Here is an 11,474-nt window from a genome sequence, read left to right on the forward strand (position 1 = left end):
ATAATTGTCTAAACATGAACTATGATTAATATTTAAGTGACATTTGCATTAAATGTTTTTTGTTATTGTTTTATTTTTTCAAAGTTAAATAAATGCCCCCAATGCAATACACTGCATATACATTTTGGTTTATAGAGAAAAAAAGTATACTATGTGTCAATGTAAAAGTGGAGTTGGGAATGCTCGTCAGTAGAATCTACATATGGTGTTATTTCATGGAGGACTCGTCTAAATACACAGCAACACTCTACTCCACTCTACCAGAGTCCTGAATGCAATAAACTGTAGGCCTATAAATTACATATTCGCTCATTTTTTAAATTAATTAACCTTTATTTAACTAGGCAAGTCAGTTAAGAACAAATTCTTATTTACATTGACGGCCTGCCCATCATTTTTCTTATAGAGAAAAAAGGCGATGTAAAAGCAAGGCACATATGAAGCCTAATTCCTCCTTTAAGTCACTCTTGATAAGAGTGTCTGCTAAATGACTAAAATGTTTTTTTTTTAATCAAACAGACTTGCTAGTTTAGCAAGCCATCAGTCCTTTGGAATGCCAAAAAGATCATCAAGGACAACAACCACTCAAGCCACTGCCTGTTCTCCCCGCTACCATCCAAAAAGGGGAGGTCAGTACAGGTGCATCAAAGCTGGGACCGAGAGACTGAAAAATAGCTTCTATCTCAAGGCCATCTGACTGTTAAACAGCCATCACTAATACAGAAAAGCTGCTGCCTACATACAGACTTGAAATCATTAGTCACTCTAACAAATGGATCACTAGTCACTTTATTAATGCCACTTTAACAATGATGTTTACATATCTTGCGTTACTCATCCCATATGTATATACTGTATTTTATACCATCTATTGCATCTTGCCTATGCCGCTCGGTCATTGCTCATCCATATATTTATATGCACAAATTCTTATTCCATCCCTTTACTTAGAATTGTGTGCATTAGGTATTTGTTGTGGAATTGTTAGATTACTTGCTAGATATTTCTGCATTGTCGGAACTATAAGCACAAGCATTTCGCTACACTCGCAATAACACCTGCTAACCGTGTGTATGTGACCAATAAAATGTGATTTGATTCCTATTATGCAAATCAAATTCAATAATGCCAATAACGTTTTCAAATTCGAATTTTGCCTTCAAAAGCGGCTCAAACATAGAACATGTAAGAATGAACTATATCCATTGAATTCTACCATGCTGATATACTGTGCGGTCTAGAATGCCCTTCGAGCCAATCAGAAACAACTATTCAACGCATGCGATAAATGGTGTTCTAAACTGGGTTGTTCCAGCCCTGAATGCTGATTGGCTGAAAGCAGTAAAAATAAATGACAAAATAGGAATTTTTACTGCTGTAATTACGTTGGTAATCAGTTTATTATAGCAATAAGGCACCTCGGTGGTTTGTGGTATATTGCCAATAAGGGCTGTACCATGGCACTCCGTGTTGCGTCGTGCATAAGAACAGCCTTTAGTCACGGTATATTGGCCATATACCACACCCCCCCGGGCCTTATTGGTTCATTATAAATCGGGTGGTTTGAGCCCTGAATGCTGATTGGCTGAAAGCCGTGGTATATCAGATCGTATACCATGGGTATGACACAAAAAAAACTATTTACTGGTCATATTACCATGGTAACCAGTTTATAATAGCAATAAGGCACCTCGGGGGATTGTGGTATATGCCCAATATACCACAGCTAAGGGCTGTATCCAGGCACTCCGCATTGTGTCGTCCCCAGCCACGGACTGGTTTCTCCGCTACCGTCTGGCTGGCGGTACAGAAGCATTGGGTCTCGGACCAACAGGCGCCGAAACAGCTTCTATCCCTAAGCACTGAGACATTTCAACAGCTAGGCGATGGCTGGCCACGCTCACCCACAGTGTATTTGCACTGATTATCTGCACTGACTAAATGCCACTCACAGGTCTCTAGACAGACACTCACATACACCTACACTGACAGTCCTGCAAACACACGCACACACACACACGCATGTAAAAACACACACACGGACGTACACACACACTGACACTCACACACACGTACATACACTCACACCCACACACCACTTATGCTGCTGCTATATTAATTATTATAATGATTATTTATCCTGCTACCAGTCACTTTCTCCTTACCCCTGCCTACATCTAAATCTACCTTAACAACTCCAGTTTCCTGACCCTGTACATTGTACATTTGGTACTGGTACTTACCCTGTATATACCCTATATATGCAAAAGTATGTGGACACCCCTTCAAATTACTGGATTCGGTGATTTCATCCATACCCTGTTGCTGACAGGTGTATAAAATCGAGCACACAGCCATGCAATCTCCATAGACAAACATTGGCAGTAGAATGGCCTTACTGAAGAGCTTAGTGACTTTCAAAGTGGCACCATCATAGGATGCTACCTTTCCAACACGTCAGTCAATCAAATTTCTGCCCTGCTAGAGCTTCCGTGGTGAACTGTAAATGCTGTTATTGTGAATTGGAAACATCTAAGAGCAACAAAGGCTCAGCCGCGAAGTGGTAGTCCACACAAGCTCACAGAACGGGGCCGCCAAGTGCTGAAGCACGTAAAAATTGTCCTCGGTTGCAACACTCACTACCGAGTTCCACACTGCCTCAGGAAGCAACTTCAGCACAAGAACTGTTTGTCGGGGAGCTTTCATGAAATGGGTTTCCAAGGCCGAGCAGCTACACACAAGCCTAAGATCACCATGCACAATGCTAAGCGCTGGCTGGAGTGGTATCAAGCTTGCCGCTGTTGGATTCTGGAGCAGTGGAAACGTGTTCTCTGGAGTGATAAATTACGCTTCACCTGTCACGACAGTGACGGATGGTGGCGCCCCTCCTCGGCCGGGCGGGGCTCGGCGGTCGTCGTCGCCGACCTACTAGCTGCCATCGATCCCTTTTTGTTTCACTTTCGTTTGGTTAGGTCTAGGTAGGCACGCACCTGTTTTGGGTTAGTCATTAGAAAGGGGGGGGTTATTTAGGTTAGCGTAGGATGTATGGTTTTGTACGTGATTGTGTTGCTCTGTATTTTGGCTTGTGTTCACGCTGATTGTGTTTATGCTCTAGTGCGTGGTTTTGCGCCGACTGTTTTCTGTCCCCTGTGTTTGGGGCACATTGTTTTGTGTGCGCTCTTGCTCGCTGTTGGGGTGGCTTGTGTTTCGCCGTTGTGCTCATTAAAAGCCACTACCCTGTATCGCTGCTTCCTGCGCTTGATTCCTCACCCACTACGCCCAAGCTTGACAGAAATCACGTACCCTAACGTAATGGAGTCAGCAGGAGCTTCAGCGCCAGCCATGTCCATGGAGGAAACCGTGGACCAACACTCTACCCTGCTCCACCGGCTGGGGAACGCCATGGATCAGGTGTTGGCGCGCCTGGAGAGCTGGGACCGACGCGCTCTCGGCCCCCCGAACGCGGCAGTCCAACAGCCTGCGCCCCCCCCAGCACCCACAGCCCCCAGTACCAGTGGGGTGAAACTCGCTCCCCCCAGGGAGTACGATGGAACGGCCGCTGGGTGTAAGGGCTTCTTACTCCAGTTGGAGTTATACCTGGCGACCGTTCGTCCCCCTCCCTCGGGGGAGGAGAGCGTCAGCGTCCTCATCTCCTGTCTCACGGGTAAGGCCCTGGAATGGGCAAACGCCGTGTGGGACAGTCCGGACTCAGCCAGGGACAACTACCCAGAGTTCACCCGCCGCTTTCGGGCAGTATTCGATCATCCCTCGGAGGGGAGAGCGGCGGGTGAGCGGCTGTTTCACCTGAGGCAGGAGACGAGGAGCGCGCAGGATTTCGCTCTCGAGTTCCGGACCCTGGCCGCGGGAGCAGGGTGGAATGAGAGGGCCCTTATAGATCACTACCGTTGTAGTTTGAGGGAGGACGTCCGCCGGGAATTAGCCTGTCGGGACACGACTCACACACTGGACCAACTGGTGGATCTGTCCATCCAACTGGACAATCTGCTGGCCGCCCGCGGACGTCCGACCCGGGCCCTGCTCATTCCACCCTCCAGCCCTCCTGCTCCCACGCCTATGGAGATAGGGGGGGCAGCAGCCAGGAAGACTGGAGGGGGAGGTTGCTCCTGCACCTCATGTGGTCGCAGAGGGCACACTGTGGACCGGTGCTGGGGAGACTCCCCTAGGAGTCCAGACGGCAGGCAGAGCGCTCCTTTGACACCTCAGGTGAGTCAGCACCAGCCTCACCCAGAGCCCCCTGTACGTCACATGTATGTGTCAGTGTCTTTTCCTTGTATCTCCCCTCACTCCCGGTTTAAGGCGCTAGTCGATTCAGGCACAGCAGGGAGTTTTATGGACCGTGGGGTCGCGGCTAAGTTAGGGATTCCCCTGGTCCAGTTGGACCAACCCATCCCCGTGCACGCCCTAGACAGTCGACCACTAGGGTCAGGGCTGGTCAGGGAGGTCACTGTACCTCTGGTCATGGTAATGCGGGGGGGTCATGAGGAGCGGATTAGTCTTTTCCTCATCGATTCCCCAGCGTTTCCAGTGGTTCTAGGGATTCCCTGGCTAGCCACTCACAACCCTAAGATTTCGTGGGGACAGAGGGCTCTTAAGGGGTGGTCAAATGAGTGCTCGGGCAGGTGCATAGGAGTTTCCATCGGTGCGACTACGGTGGAGAGTCCAGACCAAGTCTCCACCGTGCGCATTCCCTCAGAGTATGCCGATTTGGCTATCGCCTTCAGTAAAACGAAGGCGACCCAATTACCACCTCATCGACGAGGAGACTGTGCGATAAACCTCCAGGTGGGCGCTGCCCTTCCTCGTAGTCACGTTTATCCCCTGTCTCAGGAGGAGACAGCGGCTATGGAGACATACGTCACTGAATCCTTGAGGCAGGGATACATTCAGCCATCTCACTCACCCGTCTCCTCGAGCTTCTTTTTCGTGAAGAAGAAGGAGGGAGGTCTGCGCCCGTGCATTGACTATAGAGGTCTAAATGCCATCACAGTGGGTTTCAGTTACCCACTACCTCTCATCGCCTCGGCGATGGAGTCATTTCACGGGGCGCGCTTCTTCACGAAATTGGATCTCAGGAGCGCATATAATCTGGTGCGTATCCGAGGAGGGGACGAGTGGAAAACTGCATTTAGTACCACATCTGGCCATTATGAGTACCTCGTCATGCCGTATGGGTTAAAGAATGCTCCCGCAGTCTTTCAATCCTTTGTGGACGAGATTCTCCGGGACCTGCTCGGTCAGGGTGTAGTGGTGTACATCGATGACATTCTGGTCTACTCCGCTACACGCGCCGAGCATGTGTCTCTGGTGCGTAAAGTGCTTGGGCGACTGGTGGAGCATGACCTATACATCAAGGCTGAGAAGTGTGAGTTTTCCAAACCAGCCGTCTCTTTCTTGGGGTATCGCATTTCCTCATCAGGGGTAGTGATGGAATGTGACCGCGTCTCAGCCGTGCGTAATTGGCCGACTCCCCCACGGTGAAGGAAGTGCAGCGGTTTTTGGGATTTGCCAATTACTACCGGAGGTTTATCCGGGGCTTTGGGCAGGTGGCGGCTCCCATTACCTCACTGTTGAAGGGGGGCCCGGTGCGGTTGCAGTGGTCCGCGGAGGCGGACAGGGCCTTTAGTCGTCTGAAGGTTTTGTTCACCGACGCCCCGGTGCTGGCGCACCCGGACCCCTCTTTGCCCTTCATAGTGGAGGTGGACGCGTCCGAGGCTGGGGTAGGAGCCGTGCTGTCCCAGCGCTCGGGCGCCCCCCCCCAAGCTCCGCCCCTGCGCCTTCTTCTCTAGGAAGTTGAGTCCGGTGGAGCGTAACTATGATGTGGGGGACAGGGAGCTGTTGGCTGTGGTCAGAGCCCTGAAGGTGTGGAGACATTGGCTTGAGGGGGCGCGTCACCCTTTTCTCATCTGGACTGACCACCGCAATCTGGAGTACATCCGGGCGGCGAGGAGACTGAACCCGCGTCAAGCCAGGTGGGCGATGTTCTTTACGAGATTTCGGTTTAACATCTCGTATATCCCAGGTTCCCGGAACACTAAGGCCGACGCACTGTCTCGTCTCCATGACGCCGAGGAACGGTCCACCGAGCCCACGCCCATCCTTCCAGCCTCCTGCCTGGTGGCACCGGTGGTCTGGGAGGTGGACGCGGACATCGAGCGGGCGTTACGGACGGAGCCTACTCCTCCGCAGTGTCCAGTGGGTCGTAAGTACGTTCCGCTCGGTGTTCGCGATCGGCTGATTCGGTGGGCTCACACGCTTCCCTCCTCGGGTCACCCAGGGGTTGAGCGGACAGTGCGTGGTCTTAGTGGGAGATACTGGTGGCCCACCTTGGTGAGGGACGTGAGGCACTATGTCTCCTCCTGTTCGGTGTGCGCTCAGAGTAAGGCTCCCAGGCACCTGCCTAGAGGGAAATTACAACCCCTCCTGGTTCCACAACGACCATGGTCCCACCTGGCGGTGGATTTCTTGACCGATCTCCCGCCGTCTCAGGGCAACACTACGATCCTGGTCGTTGTGGACCGGTTTTCTAAGTCCTGCCGTCTGATTCCGTTACCTGGTCTTCCTACGGCCCTGCAGACCGCGGAAGCCTTATTCACCCACGTCTTCCGGCACTACGGGGTGCCCGAGGATATCGTCTCAGATCGAGGCCCCCAGTTCACGTCCCGAGTGTGGCGGGCGTTTATGGAGCGGCTGGGGGTTTCGGTCAGTCTGACCTCGGGGTTTCACCCCGAAAGTAATGGGCAGGTGGAAAGGGTAAACCAGGAGGTGGGCAGGTTCCTGCGGTCCTACTGCCAGGACCGGCCAGGGGAGTGGGCAAGGTTCGTGCCATGGGCCGAAATGGCTCAGAACTCTTTGCGCCACTCCTCCACCAACATGTCACCATTCCAATGTGTGTTGGGTTATCAGCCGGTCCTGGGGCCATGGCATCAGAGCCAGACGGAGGCCCCTGCGGTGGAGGAATGGGTGCAGCGCTCAAGGGAGACCTGGAACGCTGTGCAGGAATCCCTGGAACGAGCCAGGGAGCGACAAAAAGCGAGCGCTGACCGGCACCGCAGCGAGGCCCCCGTGTTCACCCCAGGGGAGAGAGTCTGGCTCTCGACCCGGAACCTGCCCCTCCGCCTGCCCTGCCGGAAGCTGGGTCCGCGGTTTGTGGGGCCATTTAAAGTCCTGAGGAGAATAAACAAGGTGTGTTACAGATTACAACTTCCTTCTTATTATCGTATTAACCCCTCGTTTCATGTGTCTCTCCTCAGGCCGGTGGTAGCTGGTCCGCTGCAGGAAAATGAGGTACGGGAGGTCCCTCCACCCCCCCTGGACATCGGGGGGGCCCCGGCGTACACAGTCCGATCCATCTTGGACTCCAGACGCCGGGCGAGGGGCCTGCAGTACCTCGTGGACTGGGAGGGGTACGGCCCGGAGGAGAGGTGCTGGGTACCGGTGGAGGACATACTGGACCCAGCGCTCATCCGGGAGTTCCACAGCCTCCATCCGGATCGCCCTGCGCCTCGCCCTCCGGGGCGTCCTCGAGGCTGGCGACGGCGCGCTGCGGGAGCCGCGCGTCAGGGGGGAGTACTGTCACGACAGTGACGGATGGTGGCGCCCCTCCTCGGCTGGGCGGGGCTCGGCGGTCGTCGTCGCCGACCTACTAGCTGCCATCGATCCCTTTTTGTTTCACTTTCGTTTGGTTAGGTCTAGGTAGGCACGCACCTGTTTTGGGTTAGTCATTAGAAAGGGGGGGGGGTTATTTAGGTTAGCGTAGGATGTATGGTTTTGTACGTGATTGTGTTGCTCTGTATTTTGGCTTGTGTTCACGCTGATTGTGTTTATGCTCTAGTGCGTGGTTTTGCGCCGACTGTTTTCTGTCCCCTGTGTTTGGGGCACATTGTTTTGTGTGCGCTCTTGCTCGCTGTTGGGGTGGCTTGTGTTTCGCCGTTGTGCTCATTAAAAGCCACTACCCTGTATCGCTGCTTCCTGCGCTTGATTCCTCACCCACTACGCCCAAGCTTGACATCACCATCTGGCAGTCAGACTGACGAATCTGGGTTTGGCGGATGCTAGGAGAACGCTACCTGCCCGAATGTATAGTGCCAACTGTAAAGTTTGGTGGAGGAGGAATAATGGTCTAGGGCTGTTTTTCATGGTTCGGGCTAGGCCCCTTAGTTCCAGTGAAAGGAAATCTTAATGCTACAGCATACAATTACATTCTAGATGATTCTGTGCTTCCAACTTTGTGTCAAGTTGTATTTTACTGGGTGACTTTCACACTTACTTGAGTAATTTTCTATGAACGTATCTTTACTTTTACTCAAGTATTTTTTTTTCCAGCACTGAAAGATAGTAAGACAACTGCTGGGTACAGCACATAGCTTTATGGTTTCACACAACTCGGACTTGAGGCTTTCAGCCACTAGAGGGTGCTACTAGAACAAGACGTACACTGAGTGTACAAAACATTAGGAGAACTCGTTCTTTCCATGACACACACTGACCAAGTGAATCCAGGTGAAAGCTATAATCCATTTGAACGGGGTATGGTAGTAGGTGCCAGGCGCACCGGTTTGTGTCAACAACTGCAAAGCTTCTGGGTTTTTCACGCTCAACAGTTTCCCGTGTGTATCAAGAATGGTCCACCACCCAAAGGACATCGAGACAACTTGACACAACCGTGCGAAGCATTGGAGACAACATGGGCCAGCATCCCTGTGGAACGCTTTAGACACTTTGTAGAGTCCATGCCCCAACGAATTGAGGCTGTTCTGAGGGCAAAAGGGGGACAGCAACTGAATATTAGGATGGTGTCCTTAATGTTTTGTATACTCAGTGTATAAGCCACTAGTCCATATAATCATCCATGAATACATCTCAACCAAACTGGAAATAAATTATGACGTGATAGGATCTGTAAGAACCAAGAAACACTTTTAAGCATAGCACCAGTCATAACATAACATTACAATATTAAACACAGCCATTTCGCAATGTGCTCCACCTTATAATATTAATTATCTTATATAAAGTAGTCATTCTCTTTAGTTTAGATTTTTCCCTGAGGTAGCTATAATTTTGTTAAATAATTTGAATATTTGAACTATCCAAAGCTGCAAAAAAAAGATTTTGTATCATACACTTAGCGTTTCACCGAAGACTTTTACTTTGAAGGCAAAATCGGAAAAACGGAAGTTTTAATATTGCTGGCGGATGCCAATCCCTTGTTCTATCTGGCTCTGGGGTTTTTCCGCGCCCCGCTGGTGGTCTATGGAGGTACTGCAGGGGGCCTGCTTATTTTTTGGGGGGAAATATTTGTGGGGATTTTTTAATATGACAAAAACATTTTTATGAATATCGCTAGATACAAGAGAATACCATCGTGAATACCATTTTATGTCTCTGTATCCAGTATGAATAATATTAGAGGTAGTTTCACGAGCAAATGCTAATTAGTGTTAGCACAATGACTGGAAGTCTACGGAACAGTTAGCATGCTAGCTGTACCGGTTCATCCGACTCTGGGGAGTAGATAAATGGCTTCACTGCAAAAATCTCAAACTATCCCCATAATATGGAGGACATTACAGTCATTATAAAGAAATTATATTTGTATACCATCTTTGAGAACAACAAACAAATAAAATCTATACAGTCAGGGATCGAAAATAAAAAGAAATCAGGCATTCAGGGCACATGCCAATTGTTTTTGTTATGTTTGAGCAGCCATGGCAAAATGTATAGAATTGCAGGAAATTTGCTTTGAAACTGCAAAGTTCTTTCTCAGCTTTGTGTAGAATTGTTGGAAATTAGCTTAAAATCTACAATTTTTTCTTTCAGCTCAATGGAAAAATGTACAAAAGCAACATTTTCTCTCCACCGCCAAGATATCTTTACCTTTCTAGCAAATAGAGTTTACATTTCCTCTTCCAATGACCAGTGAGGAGGCCAAAATAATATTAATAATAATAATATTAATTTATTCAACTTCTATAGTTAAGGAGATCATACATTTTTTTGTTTCACCTTTATTTAACCAGGTAGGCCAGTTGAGAACAAGTTCTCATTTACAACTGCGAATTATGAAGCATGTGAATAGTTTTGTATCTAAAATCTAAGTGTTGCAACATTTGAGTGCCACAGGATATCTGAACATCATTGCCAGTCAGGTGCATCCCTTCATGGTAGCAGTGTATCCATCTGCAAATATATTTGATTTAATTTAGTGCAGATGTGAAGTTTCTGAAGGGATATATGACACACTTTATGTTGTTTGAATATCAATTTACTGTACTTTATTAGAACACATTGTATTTCATAATAGTGCTGAGATTAACATTTAAAAAATGTATAAAGTTCCTACTCATTTGTTGTTCCATTCAGGATAGTGTCCTCACTAATGTACCAGTTGTCAATGTCACCTTTGATGAAGCCAGCGATGATAACAAAAACAAACACTACTGTATTTACTGCTGTAAAAAATCTTATTCACAATAGCAGACTCTTTAAATGCCAAATCCCTATGGAAGAAACAAGTGATAAATTGTTAGAACCAAGAGTAAGGTCATTGTTCAGTATACAATATATATAGTTAAAGAGTTCTTTACTGTCACCATTTACCAGTTATTTTGCCCCATTAAACCTTTTTGATAATATAACTTGCCTGCCAACAGCATTCTGAGAGCAGCAGCAAAGAAGTCTGGGTAGGAAGCAAGGCCTGGTAAATCCATTGTTAACCCAAAGAGTTGGCAATGGCATTTCCAATGAGGTCATCAAAGGTCCCACTCCATGCCCTGGCTACACTTGATGTATCCTGATCAGAGAAGAAACATACTGTATCGAGAAACCAAAGGTGGTTACGTCTGCTTTGTATAAAGGATTTTTACAGTATGACAATGAGACATTTTCAATGCAGCAGTGAGCTCTGATTGATATTGTTGATATATTTTGGTCCGTATGGGCTTGAGCTCTGACGGAGCATCCAATAAAACAGCTTATATCTAATATTTTATATTGATTATTAAATTTGACATGCCTATGACATAACAGCAGCAAGTTCCAGCCAGTGATGAAGGCCCAAATCTCCCCCACTGTCACATAGCTGTAGAGATAGGCAGGGCCAGTCTTGGGCACCCAAGCTCTAAATTCAGCATAGCACAGCCCTGCAAAGATGGAGGCTATTGCTGCCGCAAGGAAATATATAATTAAACTGGGCCCAACCACGACCCTGGCCATATCTCCTGACAGCACATACACGCCAGCCTCCAGTGTGCTGCTATCCCCCAGAGCCACCAGGTCAAGGGTCATCAAACATTGTTTGAAATTGGACACCTACCCCTCTGGCTCCATGGGCTTCCTAAGAGACAGGCTCTGTATGAACAGTAACAGCCTGGCACCAGACATTCTGCAAGAGCAGAGGATTTGTCCAAATATAATTGATGACATCATTTGGACAATCAACTCATTTAGAA

This window comes from Salmo trutta, chromosome 19, assembly GCF_901001165.1.
Source record: "Salmo trutta chromosome 19, fSalTru1.1, whole genome shotgun sequence".
NCBI lineage: Eukaryota > Metazoa > Chordata > Actinopteri > Salmoniformes > Salmonidae > Salmo > Salmo trutta.